Below are 21,805 nucleotides of genomic sequence, written 5' to 3' on the forward strand. Positions count from 1 at the left end.
TTTTATTAATTAAGAAGAAATCAAAGTAAAATATTTATTCATTAAAATAGCATATAAAAAATATTAATATTAATCATTTTTTATAATATATTGTATATTTAATTTCAAATTAATAATAATTTCTATACAAAATTTACAAAAAATTATTGGTAATTAGTTTTTTTTTCTTTATGTAATTCTAAATAATTTAATATTGTTTGAAAGAATTTTATAATTAACTTAAATTTAAAATAATAATTAAAACAAAATATATATAAAATATATTTTTTTTTTAATTTCTATTCTTAATATTTAACATAATTTTATTTGTCAGATTAGTTTATTGATGCATTAAACAATAAAGATAATTAAACGTCATTTATTTAAAATTATTAAAAATAATGATGAAAATAAAATGATTTAAAAAAGTAAATAAAAAGGACAATTAAAAAAAAAAAAAGATGAATTCATTTAAATTAATCGGAACAGCGCTCAATATTTCTTTTAAATTATCTGAACAAAATAAAAATATTTTAAACATGTAAATTTGTTCGTGCGGAACAACAACATATTTAAATTTAATTTATTATAAAAAATTGAATTAATAATTATGGCAAAGCACGTTATTTTAAACGTATGAGTTGTTTTCGTGTGTAAACATAGTAATGATATTATCATGTGTTATCTGCCACAATAACAATATTTTCAATTAGCTAAATTTGTATATAGATCAATCGACTTCGTTTATTGTATGTGGTATGAAAGAACACCTTAAGTTTCAAAGTAAAGTAAGTCCATGGATGTGTCTGCAGAGCAATTTACGGCCTCACCATAATGAATATAAATACGTTTAAGCTTCACTAACCTGACTGCTTAATATTCCGAATGGCCAGAAATGCTGCACTTATTTATTATTCTGGTCCAATTAAATGTTTGTCTGAGTAATATAAATTAGGTAGAATGTTATTAATAGCACAATATCCCGGGCGTGAAATTTTAATTGCTTTCCCATATTTAATGAAGTAAATAAATATTTTGATGCTTTATTAAATATAATTGGTGCCAGATAGTCGATCCAATGGTGACAATTATCGATTAAATTCATGAAAGCCGTGAGAAAACGTCGCGGCGAATCGATAGTAAATGTCGTCGTTATAATGACTTTTCTGAAACACAGACGCTTAACGGGGTGGAAGGATTCCCTGAAAACCGTTTTAAAATTAGATGTAAATGACGGCTGATATTGCAAAAACGATTTTTTTATCGATTTAATAATGTAACAACAATCAATTCCGAAGTGTATTAAACGTTAATCGTTAAAAAACATCTCTGGGAAAGCTTATCATCTGCGAAGTCGAAGATGGTCGGAGAATTAAATTACCAATGACCTTGACCAATCGGTGATGCATACGTGTATCAGTGGCGTCACATTGTGCACCAAAAAAAGGAAATGTGTATAAAAAATATTAATAATTTTGAGAACATAATATAGACAGTTTTTTAAATTTATTTAGCTAGTTTTATTAATTTTAAAAACTTTTGAATAAAGCTTTGTTACTCGACAGTATACGACAAATAATATACGGGGTACTTAACTACTTTTATGTACATGAAGTATAAAAGATAAAAAAATGTGTTCAAAGCTCAATTTGTTAGAACTTTCGTTGCCCCAAACTTTTCAAAAAAGGTGTAATAACTTTTTTATTTAATTGTCTTTTGATATAAGATAATTTCTTCATAAAGTCTCTTTAAAATTTTGAAGTAATATCTCTGACCGTGACCCTGAAATATTTATGAAGTCAAATTTGACTGCTTTAAAAAAGGGACATAACTCTTTGACAAACGGTACAATTTTTCTAGAGGCACTTTTTATACCTAATTTTTCAAATTTTTCTTCTAAATAAATTTGAGGTTATATCTCTGATCGTTCCTGAAATATTTTTGAACTTAAGTTTGGCTGAAAAAGTTGCATAACTTTTTTATTTAATTTTCATTTGACAAAAAAATTTTGCATATAAAATTTCGAGTTAATATCTCTCCCCGTTTCTGAAATATTTATGAACCCAAATCTTCTGATTTAAAAAAAAAGTGGCATAACTTTTTTATTTAATTTTTATTTGATAAACTATAAAAACCTTTCACAGGCATTTTGTATACTATTATATAAAAATATTCCTTAAAAAATAAGGTTTATTATATAAAATTTCATGATAATTAATAACTCTGGACTGTTTCTGATATATTTTTAAACTCAAATGTTCTGAAAAAATGTTATAAGTTTTTTATTTAATTTTCTTTTGACAAATGGTAAAAAATTTCTGGAGTCAGTTTTTTATATTCATGTATTGTATATTTCTGACATGAGTTCAAATATGGATGATTTAAAAAATTTAAATTGAGATAACTCTTTTATTTAATTTTCTTTAGACAAAGCGATAAAAGCTTTTTACGGACAGTTTTTATATCTATATCTACAACTACATAAGATAATTCGTTAAAAAATATTTCTGGAATTTTCCAAACTTAAAAGATGGTTGTATAACTTTTTTATTTAATTTGTTTTTGATAAACCTTAAAATGTTTCTATATGCACTTTTTTAAATTATTTAAATAAACATCCTATAAAATATCAAAAAATCACTGTTTCAAGAAATACATAAATTGTATAAATATAATAAATTATATTTACTATAATATTAAATTATATATAATTTCGAGATTATAATATTATAACTATATTAAATAACTCTAAATTTATCAAAAATAATATTGTTATATTTTAGCTAAAGATAAATTAATATATTATAAATTACATATTTTTAAAAACCTTGATTTTTCCACTATTTTAAGGGCAAATTCCAATAAAGTAAAATTGGACATATTATCTCAAAATTTTAAGGATTTTAAGAAAACACATAATTTGAATAAAATAAATAATATAATAAATCATGTTTAATATAATATTAAATTATATTTAATTTTGGTAAATTTCTAGATAATAATATTAAATAATTGATAAAAAAGGGCGTAACTAAAATTTAAGGTTAAATTGTGTTATTTACATTAGTCCCATATTTAATATCTCTAAATTTATCAGAAATAATATTGTTATATTTTACTTAAAGATAATTTAATAAACTATAAATTACGTGTTTTTGAAAACCTTGATTTTTTCAATATTTTAAGGGCAAATTCCAATAAATTAAAAAAAAAGGATATATTATCTCAAAATTTTAAAGATTTTAAGAAAACATAGTTTATATAAAATATATAACATAATAAATTATATTTAAAATAATATTTAATTATATATAATTTTGACAAATTTCGAGATAATAATATAAAATTGTTACTTATAAAAAAAGGCGTAATTAAATTTTGTGGTTATTTCCATTAGTCCCATATTTAATATCCCTAAATTTATCGGAAATAATAATGTTATATTTTAGCAAAAGATAATTTAATTTATTATAAATTGCACATTTTTGAAAACTTTGATTTTTCCAATATTTTAAGGGCAAATTCCATTAAAAGTAAAAAAAATTGGACATATCTCAAAATTTTAAGGATTTTAAGGAAACACATAATTTGTATATAATATATAATATAATAAATTGTACAACATAATTTCGGTAAATTTTGAGATAATAATATAATATTATTTATAGAAAAAGGGCGTAACTGTAATTTGTGGTTAAATTGTATTATTTTCATAAGTCTCATATTAAATATAAAATATAAATATTAAACCTTGATTTTTCCATTATATTATGGGCAAATACCAAAAAAGTAAAAAAAAAAAATGGGCATATCTCAAAAATTTTTAGGTAAGTATCTTATATTACATAAAAAGTATCTGTTGAATATTTTTATAGTTAACAGATAATTTAATATATCATAAACAATATGTTTTTGGAAAGCTTTTTTCAATATCTTAACAGCAAATTCAAGTAAACAGGTCATATTATCTCGAAATTTTAAGGATGAAGAAGTATCTGTAGAAGGTGTTCATAGTATGTTAAAATTAAATAAAAATTAGTTTTAAAATAAATGAGTTTTGGGCAGTTATCTTCCACCTGATCTGGAAATTTTGTAACAAAATTAAAAATTAATTCTTCTTAAGATATTTATTTAAACATTACCAAAAATTGTAATGTTAAAAATTTGGTTTAGAAGTTTTCTATCAAAAGTCTGAGAGTATTTCAAAACGTTAAAAGTGTTGAGGATATTATCGTTTAGATTTCCCCCTTTAAATGTCAATAAATTTCTTATTTCAAATGGACGATCATAAATAAAATTTTCACACCATTCAACACGAAATTTTATTTCTATATTATATATGTTGAAGCATATCTTATAGCTAAAATAAGAATTGACAAATATGTGAATAAATATTTTTATCCTTTGGTCTGTTTAATATTTTGGAATACTCTAAAATGTGTTCTAACAGGATGTTGCTTTGTCAATTTGTATGACAAGAACTCTTAAATATTAAAATTATACATTATTATGTATAATTTTAGTTAATAACTCTATCTGCAAAAAATATAATGAATTCCTTTAAGAAATTTCGGCTGAATTTAATTTAATTAATAAAGTTAATAAAACTAAGTTAGTGTAACGTCTATTTGTACCAGAAGTGATAACGCATTTCAAGTGAATTAAAAAAATTAGCTTCATGGTGGTCTATTTTAGTTTTCAAATAAAACTCTTAAAGAAGTAGTTAGTTCTTAAGAATAAGTAAATCAACAAAATGGTTTTCTTACTCATTTATTCATCGATCATTGAAAACTTCATTTTCTTAATTAATCACTACTGAAAAATTTGTTTCAAGTTTTGCCTTCAGTCGACGAAGAACGGCAACTTGGCCAAAATGCACATGCGACGTCAATGCAAATCAGAATGCCGCCGCATATCAGCCTGGAACCGTCGGACGAGCGGCGTCGATGGCTGAAAGAAGAAGAAAAAAAAAAACCAGAGGAGAACGCATCCGAGCACCAGCTGTTGATTGTCACCCGGAGGGTAGTTCTTTTTAAATTTCGCATCGTAGACGGTCGTTAGCTGAACAATAGCCCCAAACAACTGACAAAGGCCCCAAAACGGGTTTGGGCGTAACCTTGTGTCGTTGGTCGATATGCCAACATGGCCGCCGGTATGGATCCAGCGCCGAATTCATCACACACTCACACAGGAAAAAAAGTCCGAATCAGTGTCAATTTGCATCCTTTGCCGTCCTATCCGCACAGTGCATGTAGAATGTTATTCCATTATCATTTTTTTTTTGCTGGTGATCCGTGGGATAAAGCATTTTAATCGGCTCAGTAACAATAACCCCGATCCGGTGAATGTCGTGACTGGTGAGCGTTTTGTCTTGTCATTGAGGTAGGTCGAATAAAAACAAACGAACGAAATGTCAAACTTCAATTTTATTGTCGCGCCACTTGAATAGAAATCGTAAAATTACTCGGTCGGTCGTAAAAAAAAATTGGTAGTGGATGAGTTACGGTAGCCTGTTTATTTTCGGATTGGTTTAATTATGGCTTTTAATTTAAGACGGAAGTTGAGCCTAAATTTATCATCGTGTAAAAAATATAACCGTAAAAGTTTTACGAGGCCATAAACGGCTTGAGCAGATATATGACTCTTGCCACTTTTTTCTATTAGGTCCACGGACAGGACGTTTTATCAATATTGCCGCCCTCACCGTCATACTAACATTTTATGCAAAACTCTATTCTAATTAATTTAATTAATTTCGCCCCGTTCAAATGAAAGCAACCACATTAATTTTACCATTAATGAACGGCTGACATCTTTTATTTAGCTGCACGAAGATAAAACGAGGTAAGACTGCGTGGAGATATTTTTAGGCCTACGTAATACTCCCACACATATACCACAATAATTAACGACCAATTCTCCTAAAATATTCTATAATATACATATTTACTTATTAACATATAATTGCTTTTATTATTTCAGGCGTTTATACTAAATATTTAAAATTGCTCACTTGTTTGTTGTTTGAGAAAACTTAAATTTCAGTCGTAAAGCTTTGCCAACTTTACTCTTTAACTTATCCTACTGTACTTTTTTAATTATTTAATTTAATTTTGAAAACACCATTAAATCTACAACTAATTTACGGTTGTTCTGTAGAGTTTAAAATAGTAATTAGTTGTACAAATTTAAAGTTAAAGTTTGTACCAGTCACTGATATTTATTGTGAATGAATTGTGTGTTCATTTAAATCAATAAAACGTTTAATATACATAAAATATACTTTGTTATAAGATTATTGTTTAAGAAAATAAGTAAAGCTTGTCATTTACTTCTTAAAGTTCTAATCAATATCTTTAAAAATTGAGGCAGGTTAGTTTACACATAAAACAAATGTCAAACTAAAATTTTACTACTTGTTTTATTGCGCCTATAAAATTATTACTAGATCATAAAAATCTGTAATAAATTTAGACTCATTAAATAGTTTTATTATCTGTATACAAACATTATAATCGTGTCGGTTTAAACTTTTATTTGACACTTATTGTTATTTTATGACCTAATTAATTTCCATATTATTATAATTCAATTAAGACATAAAAACCTACATTTATTGATAATTGAATTTAAATTGTTGTGTTTGTTCACTAAAATATTGAGGATTCATGCCGTAAAGAGAGTCATTCACTTTGCTACTTTTTGCCTGACTTATTTAATCCCACTTGAAATGACACATTTTGTTTTTAAAACATAAAATATCGTCCAAGTTCACACATCATCATTGATTGATATGTTTTTATAGTGTGGATTACACTATATGATCATATCGCTTTCATAAGTAATCACTCCCTTAATTAATAGTAAGTGAAAACATTTAATATAATTTTTGAATAAGAAGATAATGTGCCAAATTTGGAAGTTGTCGTTGCTTAAAATATTTTTATAGCGTTATTAATTAAATAATATGTTTTTATTAGTACATTAAATATATTACTCGCATCATTAATTTTAAATTAAATTTTAAAATTTCAGTTGTTATAACGTTTAAATAAGAAAATATAGTTAGATTAAAAATATATGTTTATATCGGCACACTTACTACTAATGTTATTATTGGTTATAATGTTTTTATAATGTTTTAATTAAATAGTATGTTTTTATTATCAAATTAAATTTATTATTTGTATAAATTGCTTTAAATTAAAATTGAAAACTTTGGTTATAATAAAGTTCAAACAAGAAAACAAAGCAAAAATTAAAATTGGATGTTTTTATAGATACATTAACTAAATCTAAGAATTTTATAAGCAGGCCAAATGTAACTCTTAACTAACAATATTATAAAAGTTAAAAACTTTAGTTAATGCAATTTTTTACAAGATAATGTGGAAATTTAAAAGTGGTCGTTGGAGAAAATGTTTTTATAGCATTATTAATTAAATAATATGTTTTTATTAGTCAATTCAATATATTACTTGCATAATTTATTTTAAATTAAATTTGAAAACTTCAGTTGTTATAACATTTAAATAAGAAAATAAAATTAGATTTAAAGTGCATGTTTTATAGACACATTAACTAAACACAAAGGTTTTTAAAAGTAGGACAAATTGTAATGTTTGAACATGATTTTATAGCGTTATTAATTAAATAATATGTTGTTATAAGTAACTTTGGTTGTAAATACCATCAAATTTAAACTCTTTGTTTTTATAATGTAATTAATTAGATTAAGAGCTTTTATAAGCAGGGCAAGTCAAAGTCTTATCTAATAATATTATGAAAATTAAAAACTTCAGTAAATGTAATTTTTTTACGAGTTAAATTAAAAATTGTCGATGGTTAAAATGTTTTTATAGTCTTATTAATTAAATAATATGTTTTTATAAGTAAATTAAATATATTAATTGCATAATTTGTTTTAAATTAAATTTGAAAACTTTGGTTACCATAACTTTTAACACGAAAATGTCATCAAATTTAAACTGTTTTTTGTACAAATTAACTAAATCTAAAAGTTCTTAAAAGAAGGACAAATCATCACTTGTATTTTAAAAAAATGGAAAGTTTAGGTTATTATAATTTTTGAACAAGTAAACGGGGCAAAATTAAATTTTGTCATTGGCTATAATATTTTTATAGTTTCACAAATTAAATAGAGTGTATGTTTTTATTATTTAATTAAATTTATTATTTGCATAATTTGTTTTAAATTAAACAAGAATATAACATAAAATTTAAACTGTTTGTTTATGTTTTTATAGACACATTACCTAATCCAAATAGTTTTATTCACAGGAAAAATCCAATACTTGTTTAGTATGTTTTATTTATATTGAAAACTTTCAATTTTGAACAAGAAAATTCAGTGAACTTATCAATAAGTCCTTGATTAAAGTGTATTTCATAAATTGTAATTAGCTAATGCCATTATTATCAAATTAAATGCATTACTTTCAAAATTTGTTTGAAAATAAAATTGAAAACATTTGAACTGTATATTTTTATAGACATATTAACTAAATCTATATTTTACCAAAAAATTAAATTATAATTGTTATAATTTTATTATAATAATTTTTAAATAAAGTTGAAAACTTTTGAAGTGTATGTTTTTATAGACATATTAACTAAATCTATTTTTCAAATGTATATTTTTATAGACATATTAACTATATCTAAATTTTAACAGAAAATTAAATTATAATTTATTAATATAATATAATTAATAAAATTATATTTAATTTTATTATTATTATATTTTTTAAATAAATAAGTCAAATTTGAACTGTATGTTTTTATAGACATACTAGCTAAAAGTAAATCTTCTAATGTATTTTTTTCCAAAGATATTTAGCCAAATTAATCATTTGTTGTTAAAATATGTTAATTAATTGATTCATGATATTAAAAGCAAAAGGAAGTGGATACAATCGACTTCTTACGCAGTCATAGGCTGATATGTTTCTGTATTACCCTAACTTATGGTAATCATAATATTTTTACCAACAAGTATGGTGTTGAGTTTAAACTCCATTACTTACTGTTAGTTTCTCACATATTAATTTTAGTAAACAAATTAATATCAATAGATGTTAAAAAAAACATTTGATTATCATTAATCCCTTTCATCAATATGTATATTTATTATAGAAAAAAATAAATAATACAGATAGAAAAATATATCACAGCAGAAAGTCGTTATCGTATTTATATGTATACATAAATAAAATGTAAAGCTTGTTTAGTTTATTTGATTGGATAAAAAAATGTTTGTTTGTTAATAAATAACTGATAATGTCACAGTTGACACGTTTTAAATATGCATTTGACCCATAATTCAGATAACCCTCCTTTTTGATCGAGACGTATTTTTTATATTCACCATAACTAATACTTGAAAATACGTACTTTTATTTGGTTTTCTAAATATATTTTAGATTTTACAGATGTGTTTGCAAATCCCTGAAACCTCCAAAATTATTCTACGTTTCAAATATTTAAATTTATCTAGTTCAAGGCGGATCATAAAAATTTAAACAACTTCCTACGATTAAAAAGTGTATTTTAATTATCCACACGCGTGTTTTTGGCAAATGTAAATTTGCTTAACATCGCATTAGCGTCCATAAACGGCTCATTACAGACAATACTTAAACAAAAGTGTGTGTAAAAATGTCTAAAATGGCTTAATTTACCATCGTATTTTTTATCGCCATAATAAAGATTAAGTTAAGTTTTAGGCGACACCGTATAACGAATTTATAATCTTTATTGTTATTATAAATTTTATTTTAGCACTCAAATAATTTTTATAAACAATTTGTCATGTCCAGACCAAAGCTACCGGCGTACCAGATGTCACCATAAACATTGTGGTCATGTGGTTAATTTTATTTGGTCACAAAAAACCATGTTTACAAAAAATCTGGCGGATATGCCCCGACCTGCGGCTTCGTACCCTTTAGCCATGGTCCTCTTGTAATTTGGCCGGTGACCTTAAGAAACGTCGCCTCAACCCTTTTTATGGACACATTTTTTTACCGTGGCGTTTACCGAGTAACCATAAAAAAACATTACGGCGGATTTGGAATGCATTCGAAACCGGACAACGTGATTTACAGTTTAATTCTTTAAGAGAGAAAGAAAGAAAGAAAAAAAAAATGAAACGGTCAAGAGTCAAAGCCGAAGAGTTATCTAAGATGGAACGAAAAATAAAGAACTGATTCTCTGTAACCCGTTCACAGGAATTTATTGCATCTTAGGGGATTCAATGACCTCCTCAAGGATTATTACCAATTCTAATAAGTTTGTGCCGTATAGGTTACACCGATTATGGGAGAATGCCTCGTACGCAAAAGCGCCTAATAATTTATTCGGTTTAAGTCATTGATTAAATGTTACGTGTTTTATTAATTTCGCATAGCCCTCCACGTCTTATCGCACTATTAAAGGTTAATCGTGCTATAAAAAGTGCATCGCATGCCTTTTTACTTTATCACCGCGAATTCGTTATTTTCGGTTGAGTCGATGCATTTTTTTATGATTACGATGTGTCTGTAAAAAGGAGTTGTTATATAAAATGCTCTCTTTATATGTCAATTGTCAATTTGGGCCATCATAAAAATAAGCCATGCAAAAAGCGAAATCGACAGTTAGAAGCCATAAAAAAACACTAATCATAAAGTTTAGTAGTACTAAAATGCTTCAAAAGTTTCCCTTTTGCATAGCAATAATTTCGTATGGTTTTGTTTTATTTTGCCCCCAACATAAAATTAATTGATTGCCAATTTTGTGGCTGTAGGATTTGTTTAATTAAATCATAAAAGTCTTAAGCTGCTTTTATATAAAAATCTTGTTGCATCTTAAAATGGCATATAATATTTATTAACAACAAAACATATATGGTACTTTTCGATTAAATTAACCAGTGTCAATTTAATGAGCACATTTCATTTTTTTACTTTGCTACAATATACAAGTAATAAAAAATTATACAAAAATGCTTCAAAAAACTCTTAGAACAGGAAGAATAAATTATAATTTTATTAATTATTACTTTTTTATTTTGAATAGCATATTGTAACATACCTTTGTCAATGTTTAGGAAAGAACTAATACAAAAATAAAAGTGTTAATAATTTTTAAATTTTATTTTTTCACGAAAAATTATTGTATTACATAAAAGTATTATTAATAATTCATTATTAACAAATATTTTAAATTAAAAACAGTTCAAATTTCAAGACATTCAAAATTTCAAGAAAAAGAATGAAATATAATATTAATTCTACTAAAATATGGCCTTAAATTTGGCTATAAATTTACAAACAAAATTTTAAAAGACGAAATTTGTTCATAACATGAAGTTTTTTTAATAACAAAACTAAAGATAGAAAAAATGAACAATGAATGTATATTACGTAAATACATATAAAACTATTATTAAATATCGTGAATTCTCAATAATAATAATAATTTATTGCATAAAAGAAAGGTTAAAATATTTTTTTTTTCAATTTTAAATTTTCTACAGCAATTTTATTTACAAAAATTTTATGAAATGAACATTGTATATAAAATGAAGTAGATTTTTTATAACAAAACTAAAGATATTTTCAAAAATAATAATAAAATAATTGCTCGCACAAAAATCTATTTATAGCATAAAAAATAATTTCAATTAAATGTAGTTCAAGTATAAAAATTTCAAAAAATAAAAATATTATATAGCAATAATTCTAGTTTTTTACATTTATCAATAAATTATAATACAAAAATTTAAAAATTAAAAATTTTTCAAATTTAAGTTTTTCATAGAATTAAAATTTATTTTACTTTGTTTAAATCTATTTAATGTTAATTATTCTATTAAAATAAATTTAATTATTTTTGTAACAAAATTTTAATCCCTAAAAATGATTTATTTGAACAATATTTATTAGTTATAGAAAAATTAGGAAGGTAAACAGAACGTTAAAATATATTTAAAGCAAAATGTATATAATAAAATTTTAAACCTCAAAAAAATTACTTTTTTTGTTTTAAAAAACAATTTAAATTTGGTCAACAATAAAATATTTAAAGATAAAAATTTATAAAATTATTTTACAGAAAATTATTATTAATAGGCTTTATAGTATAATAAAATATTAAATCTTAATAACAAAGATTTACCTATTTATATATATTTATTAATTATAAAAGCATCTTAATTAATTTTTTTATTAATTTAGCTATTAATTATAAAAGAGAAATTTGAAAAAATCTTTTTTCAATCTTAAATTTTCTATAGATTTAAATTTTATTTTATTTATATTTAAAAAATATAATATATAAAATGAAGAAGATTAAAGATAAAAACATGAACAATGATATAATTAACTAATATCAATAATATTTGATAATAATAATTAATAATATTATAATTATTATATTATTATTAAGTACCCCTTTTTCAATAATAATAATAGTTTATTGCTCCTACAATGAAAGTATAAAATTCTAGTAAAATCTATCTTTATCTATAAACTACAAAACTTATTTTAACTTAAAATTTTAATAAGTAATATTTTTTTAATTTTAAATTTTCCATAGAATTATTTTTTTTAATTACAAAAATTAGATTATTTTAATAGCAAAACTAAAGCTAAAAAACATGTATGTATTCAAATCAAAGATCATCAACGTATATTTTTTAAGTTAATTTAAAATGAATGAATGAATTAAAATGAATCAATGAATGAATGAATGAATGAATGAATGAATGAATGAATGAAATGATATTACTTTACAATAAGTTCAATAAATGAATTTTTATTTATCAAAATTTGAACTAATTACTAATTATTTAAATCTATTCAGTGTTAATTATTCTACTATAATAAATAAAATTATTTTTGTAACAAATTGTTATTAATACGACTTAAAAATTATAATTCTTAAAAAATTATTTATTTGGACAATAGTTATTAGTTATAGAAAAAATTAGTAAGGTAAAAAGAATGCTAAAATATATTAAAATCAAATTGTACATAATAAAATTTTAAACCTTAGTGTTTTAAAACACAATAATTTAAATTTGATCAACAATAAAATGTTTAAAGATTTGTAAAATTATTTTGCAGAAAATTCTTATAATTATCATAATTAACAAAGATTTATTTAAAAAATATTTATTAATTATAAAAGTATCTTAATTTTTTTGGTTATTTGACATGAAATAATTTATTTTATATATATAATTTGACAATAGACAATATTTTATACAAATAATGTTATTTTAGAGTACCACCTAAAAATAGTTTCAGGCAAAATATTTATGCATTATAGACACATCTTAACTTCTTCTTTTTTTTTCTTAAAAAATAATTTATGGGATAGATTAATAATAATAATAAGATAAATTATTTCTGTTTAAATTTGATGACAGGCTCTATTTTATGAAAAAAATGTTATTTTACATTATTTAAAAAGTTACAAAAAATATGAAAAATATAGACAGTAATTATTAAGTAAAGTAAAAGTGCGAATTTCACTTTTTATATTTTCGCAGGTATTTAAAAAGACGTAAAACATTAAAAAAAACCTTTAAAGACGGATTTTATGCTTTTACAAGCCTTTTTATTGCAGATTTATTGACGCTAAAGAGTTATTAGTCAATTATTCACGACACTGTATTGTACAGTCGGTGTTTGCGAATCCCTACCTGTTTGCCAGCAAACATAATAATTACCTTTACAATTTTTTATTTTGCAAAACGTCCGTTGACCTTCAGGTGTACCGTCATTGCAGTAATTTATTAAAAGCAAAAGGGTTTTTTATGGCACGACAAAAAATGTACGAGTAACTGACCTAACCCTTCAACGAAGCTCGAATAAAACAAACCCTTCCGTGTGACTGTAAATTTCGAGGCCAAGTGCCCAATTTGTTTTATTGGTGTGGGACTGAACTTGGGCTATTTTTTGGACACGACTTATCAGTCCCTTTTCGAACTTTAATCAGTGTAGTTAGGTTCCAGTGAGTTTTGTTGTTGGACCAGGTTAGTTAATTTTGTTTTACCGTATATTAGATGCATGTATGTGCAGAGAATTACACGAAAAAGAAATAAACCTTTAAAATAATTGACTGGAAAAGTGACTATTCATTCATAAATTTCTCTATTGCTTTTATTATAAGAAATATTAGATATTATTTTATAAAGAAAATAGGAACAGAATTGGTCAAGTTGTGAAACATCCTGAATTCTTAGATGATGTGATACAACTAACCTCTAATTTTTTAGTTGATAGAAATCACTTAAATGTAAACCAGATTAGTCGGTTTTTTTAAATAACCTGACTTAGCAGTAAAAATCAGAGAATGAGATGAAAAAGAAAAAGCAATTAAAATAATTGATTGGAAAAGTGGCTATTCATTCATAAATTTCTCTAATGTTTTTATTATAAAATAAATTAGAGATTTTTTACAAAGAAATTAGGGACAGAATTGGTCAAGTTCTGAAACATCCTGAATTCTTAGATAATGTGATACAACTAACCTCTAACTTTTTAGTTGATAGAAATCACTTAAATGTAAACCAGATTAGTCGGTGTTTTTAAATAACCTGAATTAATAGACAAAATCAGAGAATGAGATGAAAAAGAAAAAGCAATTAAAATAATTGATTGGAAAAGTGGCTATTCATTCATAAATTTCTCTAATGTTTTTATTATAAAATAAATTAGAGATTTTTTACAAAGAAATTAGGGACAGAATTGGTCAAGTTCTGAAACATCCTGAATTCTTAGATAATGTGATATAACTGACCTCTAACTTTTTAATTGATAGAAATCACTTAAATGTAAATCAGATTAGTCGATGTTTTTAAATAACCCGACTTAGTAGTCAAAATCAGAGAATGAGATGAACAAGAAACAACAATTAAAATAATTGATTGGAAAAGTGGCTATTCATTCATAAATTTCTCTAAAGTTTTTATTATAAAATATATTAGAGATTTTTTACACATAAATTAGGGACAGAATTGGTCAAGTTCTGAAACATCCTGAATTCTTAGATAATGTGATACAACTAACCTCTAACTTTTTAGTTGATAGAAATCACTTAAATGTAAACCAGATTAGTCGGTGTTTTTAAATAACCTGAATTAATAGACAAAATCAGAGAATGAGATAAAAAAGAAAAAGCAATTAAAATAATTGATTGGAAAAGTGGCTATTCATTCATACATTTCTCTAAAGTTTTTATTATAAAATATATTAGAGATTTTTTACACATAAATTAGGGACAGAATTGGTCAAGTTCTGAAACATCCTGAATTCTTAGATAATGTGATACAACTAACCTCTAACTTTTTAGTTGATAGAAATCACTTAAATGTAAACCAGATTAGTCGGTGTTTTTAAATAACCTGAATTAATAGACAAAATCAGAGAATGAGATAAAAAAGAAAAAGCAATTAAAATAATTGATTGGAAAAGTGGCTATTCATTCATACATTTCTCTAAAGTTTTTATTATAAAATATATTAGAGATTTTTTACACATAAATTAGGGACAGAATTGGTCAAGTTCTGAAAAATCCTGAATTCTTAGATAATGTGATATAACTGACCTCTAACTTTTTAATTGATAGAAATCACTTAAATGTAAATCAGATTAGTCGATGTTTTTAAATAACCCGACTTAGTAGTCAAAATCAGAGAATGAGATGAACAAGAAACAACAATTAAAATAATTGATTGGAAAAGTGGCTACTCATTCATAAATTTCTCTAATGTTTATATTATAAAATATATTAGAGATTTTTGACAAAGAAATTAGGGACAGAATTGGTCAAGTTCTGAAACATCCCGAATTCTTAGATAATGTGATACAACTAACCTCTAACTTTTTAGTTGATAGAAATCACTTAAATGTAAACCAGATTAGTCGGTGTTTTTAAATAACCTGACTTAGTAGTCAAAATCAGAGAATGAGATGAAAAAGAAAAAGCAATTAAAATAATTGATTGGAAAAGTGGCTACTCATTCATAAATTTCTCTAATGTTTTTATTATAAAATAAATTAGATATTTTTTACAAAGAAATTAGGGACAGAATTGGTCAAGTTCTGAAACATCCTGAATTCTTAGATAATGTGATACAACTAACCTCTAACTTTTTAGTTGATAGAAATCACTTAAATGTAAACCAGATTAGTCGGTGATTTTAAATAACCTGAATTAATAGACAAAATCAGAGAATGAGATGAAAAAGAAAAAGCAATTAAAATAATTGATTGGAAAAGTGGCTATTCATTCATACATTTCTCTAAAGTTTTTATTATAAAATATATTAGAGATTTTTTACACATAAATTAGGGACAGAATTGGTCAAGTTCTGAAACATCCTGAATTCTTAGATAATGTGATATAACTGACCTCTAACTTTTTAATTGATAGAAATCACTTAAATGTAAATCAGATTAGTCGATGTTTTTAAATAACCCGACTTAGTAGTCAAAATCAGAGAATGAGATGAACAAGAAACAACAATTAAAATAATTGATTGGAAAAGTGGCTACTCATTCATAAATTTCTCTAATGTTTATATTATAAAATATATTAGAGATTTTTGACAAAGAAATTAGGGACAGAATTGGTCAAGTTCTGAAACATCCCGAATTCTTAGATAATGTGATACAACTAACCTCTAACTTTTTAGTTGATAGAAGTCACTTAAATGTAAACCAGATTAGTCGGTATTTTTAAATAACCTGACTTAGTAGTCAAAATCAGAGAATGAGATGAAGAAGAAAAAACAAATAAAATAATTGATTGGAAAAGTAGCTATTCATTTATAAATTTCTTTAATGTTTTTATTATAAAATAAATTAGATATTTTTTACAAAGAAATTATTGACAGAATTGGTCATGTTCTGAAACATTCCGAATTCTTAGATAATGTGATACAACTAACCTCTAACTTTTTAGTTGATAGAAATCACTTAAATGTAAACCAGATTAGTCGGTGTTTTTAAATAACCTGACTTAGTAGTCAAAATCAGAGAATGAGATGAAAAAGAAAAAGCAATTAAAATAATTGATTGGAAAAGTGGCTACTCATTCATAAATTTCTCTAATGTTTTTATTATAAAATAAATTAGATATTTTTTACAAAGAAATTAGGGACAGAATTGGTCAAGTTCTGAAACATCCTGAATTCTTAGATAATGTGATACAACTAACCTCTAACTTTTTAGTTGATAGAAATCACTTAAATGTAAACCAGATTAGTCGGTGATTTTAAATAACCTGAATTAATAGACAAAATCAGAGAATGAGATGAAAAAGAAAAAGCAATTAAAATAATTGATTGGAAAAGTGGCTATTCATTCATACATTTCTCTAAAGTTTTTATTATAAAATATATTAGAAATTTTTTACACATAAATTAGGGACAGAATTTGTCAAGTTCTGAAACATCCTGAATTCTTAGATAATGTGATATAACTGACCTCTAACTTTTTAATTGATAGAAATCACTTAAATGTAAATCAGATTAGTCGATGTTTTTAAATAACCCGACTTAGTAGTCAAAATCAGAGAATGAGATGAACAAGAAACAACAATTAAAATAATTGATTGGAAAAGTGGCTACTCATTCATAAATTTCTCTAATGTTTATATTATAAAATATATTAGAGATTTTTGACAAAGAAATTAGGGACAGAATTGGTCAAGTTCTGAAACATCCCGAATTCTTAGATAATGTGATACAACTAACCTCTAACTTTTTAGTTGATAGAAGTCACTTAAATGTAAACCAGATTAGTCGGTATTTTTAAATAACCTGACTTAGTAGTCAAAATCAGAGAATGAGATGAAGAAGAAAAAACAAATAAAATAATTGATTGGAAAAGTAGCTATTCATTTATAAATTTCTCTAATGTTTTTATTATAAAATAAATTAGATATTTTTTACAAAGAAATTATTGACAGAATTGGTCATGTTCTGAAACATTCCGAATTCTTAGATAATGTGATACAACTAACCTCTAACTTTTTAGTTGATAGAAATCACTTAAATGTAAACCAGTTTAGTCGGTGTTTTTAAATAACCTGACTTAGTAGTCAAAATCAGAGAATGAGATGAAAAAGAAAAAACAATTAAAATAATTGATTGGAAAAGTGGCTACTCATTCATAAATTTCTCTAATGTTTTTATTATAAAATAAATTAGATATTTTTTACAAAGAAATTAGGGACAGAATTGGTCAAGTTCTGGAATATCCTGAATTCTTAGATAATGTGATACAACTAACCTCTAACTTTTTAGTTGATAGAAATGACTTAAATGTAAACCAGATTAGTCGGTGTTTTTAAATAACCTGACTTAGTAGTCAAAATCAGAGAATGAGATGAAAAAGAAAAAGCAATTAAAATAATTGATTGGAAAAGTGGCTACACATTTATAAATTTCTCTAATGTCAGAATTGGTCAAGTTCTGAAATATCCTGAATTCTTAGGTAATGTGATACAAATGACCACTGAGTTGATGGAAGTCACTAAAACGAAAAGTTAGACTGTGTTTTTAAATAACCTTACTCAGTCATTAGTTTAGTAGACGGTTATTGTTGAACAAGAGTTTATTTGACCACATATCAGTCATAAAATTCAAGACTTTTGTAAGTTTAATTACAAGTTAAAAGTTAATTTTAGTACTTCACTGATTCCCAGAAGCAATCCTCAAGTAAATATGTCTTATAAATAGCAAAACATCGTAAATCTAATCTGTCATGCTATGTAAGTATATAGAAAATACATAAAATCGATTAAAGTGCTAATTACGCTTCTGTATGACAAGAATTTTGTTAATGTATTACGATCGTAAATTAAAGTCGACAATAAAATCTTTTATGTTTCCTATAAATAATATAGGTATATATAAGGTTTTATAATAATAACAAAACAGTTTATATTGGGTGTTAATTGTGACGATATTACGTTATGGTCGTTAAAATAATAATCTTGCCACATATTGGCCGCTTGTTAAACAATTGATTTCATTTTAGTTTAATCACCTCGTAAATTGTCTTTTTTTTTTTGAAGAAATGCCACACAAATTCTAACGATTATATCAAATTTTATTATCTCTTTTATGGGGTCTTATGTCACTAATAAAATATACAAAGACTTTTTGTGGGATGAAACAAACTGTCATTAAAAGTTGTTCTTCAATCTTTGTAAAACACCCATTTTCGGACCCTATAAGCAATTTTCCTTCAGGTTCCCATGCTAAAATTTATGGCGAGGAGATGCAAATACTTGGGGAGGGCAAGCCTCTTGAAAAATAGATTCGATCTACCCTCTGTAGTTATTATTTTACTCAGATTTCAATAGATTATATTTTTAGACATAAAGTGGCAATATACCATCAAACATTGACGTTTTGTAAATTGGTTTTCTGGAAATGATTCCAATTTTCTCGATGTAAGTTCTGCAACAAACACAATACGAATTTTAATTCAACTTCAAAAATGCAATAAAACTTTCAGGCAGCACCGGAAAACGTGTAAAATCTAAATTGTTCTTTGGTAATTATCGTTTGAAATGCGCCAAACTACCGCTGTTTTGTTTTCGATATTCTCGCATGCTTGGAAACTTCGTAGACGTCTTTATAAGGAAACTTTCCAGTTGCTAGATATATATTTAGTTTTCCACTTCCATTAACGAAATTTAATTAAAACGATTATTTCAGAAAATATATTCTCCGGTTACTTTAATCACGCAAAAGCTTTTAGGGTAATGTTATTTATTGTTTTTGCAAGTGTAATAAACAAATAGTTCCTACACTTTCTAATATTAACATGTTTAGTGCTCACCACAAAATAAAATTTGAATGAAATTTAATTGTAACTCAAGTAAAAAAAAAAGTGTCGGGTATGGAAATAAATGGCACGTTCCAAAGTTGTATCAGTAATGACCTCCATTTTTGGCAGTGCAAGTCAAGAATTAAATTGCCATGAAACTTTCCCGATTCGTAAAACGGGCAAACGAAAGACGGGACCTGAATTCGCACGGGGAACACATGTTTAAAATGGCAGGGCTTCTTAGGAGCCCGCCCAAATTGAATAATATATTCACGTAATATTTCTTATTAGTCAAGGACAGCTGTGCACACGCAGTGTGTTACAATGTAAGACAAAGTAGCTAATGATACGGTTTTAGCTTATGGAATTTGATGTGATTTCGGCAGGCCTTCGCCCAAGAAATTTAATTTCCGTTATGGGGCGCTTGGTGACTCTAAAGCGTGTTTAGTGTTGTATGTTAGGAGGAAGGTCTTATATTATTTTTAATAGTGGTAGCTTTCTTAAAAAAAATTAGTAATATAATAGAACATTAAAATTAACAAAGTGGAACCATATTTTGGCCATTGACCATAAGGGGATTACCTGGTTACTTAAAACTGTATCATCTTTAGTTAGAAGATGCAGTTTAAAAAGTTAAAAAATGTGTTTCAATTAAAACATATTTATTTTGTTTTGGTTTATTATAGATTTACGTTTTACTTTTACCTAAATTCAAAAAAAAAAAAGTTTAGGAGTAAAGCTTAACTAAATTTGTGGGTGTGTCTTCTTACACAGCTTGCCACGTTTGTGGTACAATATGGAATGACATGCGCAGTGTTTCAAGTACAGAAGCTTCAGTCTTCAAACATGGCGATATCATTTGATATTTAGTTACTTGTTACGTTACAATTAGTATTTCGAAATATGTAATAATACTAGAACAGCATCCACAAACAAATATGATAGGCGCAATCTATCAAATAGAGGGAACTCTATCTTGTAACATGGAGATATTAAATGAAATTTAATTACTTGTTATCTTACAATTAGTATTTCGATAAAACTGTTCTGTAGCTTGGATTATTTGCGAAGGAAGACTGGACAAGATCCGATGCAACTCTTCAATCATTCATCCCCAATTTAAAAGATGTTCTGTACTTCCTCGTAAACGAAACAAATATGTAATAATACTATAACAACATACACAAACACGTATGACTAGCGTAGTCTATCAAAGAGATTGATCTCTACCTTGAAACATGACGATATCAAAGGAAATTTAATTACTTGTTATCTTATAATTAGTATTTCGTGAAAACTGTTCTGTAGCTTGGATTATTTGCCAAGGAAGACTGGACAAGATTCGATGCAACTCTTCAATCGTTCATCTCCAATTTAAAAGATGTTCTGTACTTACTCATAAACAAAACAAATATGTAATAATACTATAACAACATGCACAAACAAATATGACTTGCGCAGTCTATCAAAGAGATTGGTCTCTATCTGGAAACATGGCGATGTCAAAGGGAATTTAATTACTAGTTATCTTACAATTAGTATTTCGAGAAAACTGTTCTGTGGCTTGAATTATTTGCCGAGGAAGACTGGACAAGATCTGATGCAACTCTTCAATCATTCATCTCCAATTTAAAAGATGTTCTGTTCTTCCTCGTAAACGAAACAAATATGTAATAATACTATAACAACATACACAAACAAATATGACTTGCGCAGTCTATCAAAGAGATTGATCTCTATCTTGAAACATGGCGATATCAAAGGAAATTTAATTACTTGTTATCTTACAATTAGTATTTCGAGAAAACTGTTCTGTGGCTTGGATTATTTGCCGAGGAAGACTGGACAAGATCTGATGCAACTCTTCAATCATTCATCTCCAATTTAAAAGATGTTCTGTACTTCCTCGTAAACGAAACAAATATGTAATAATACTATAACAACATACACAAATACGTATGACTTGCGCA

General features: G+C 25.4%; 1 long non-coding RNA gene across 1 annotated transcript in view; it reads left to right on the top strand.

Moving 5' to 3' along the window:
• The first annotated feature begins 5,254 nt into the window (after window positions 1-5,254).
• The window catches only part of LOC126265062 (uncharacterized), a 67,887-nt gene continuing 51,336 nt past the window's right edge, over window positions 5,255-21,805 (top strand). Inside the window, exon 1 of the long non-coding RNA XR_007547618.1 lies at window positions 5,255-5,361. This is a non-coding gene — a long non-coding RNA (uncharacterized LOC126265062). The remainder of the gene's footprint in view (window positions 5,362-21,805) is intronic.

Source organism: Aethina tumida, chromosome 3, assembly GCF_024364675.1.
Source record: "Aethina tumida isolate Nest 87 chromosome 3, icAetTumi1.1, whole genome shotgun sequence".
Taxonomy (NCBI): Eukaryota; Metazoa; Arthropoda; class Insecta; order Coleoptera; family Nitidulidae; genus Aethina; species Aethina tumida.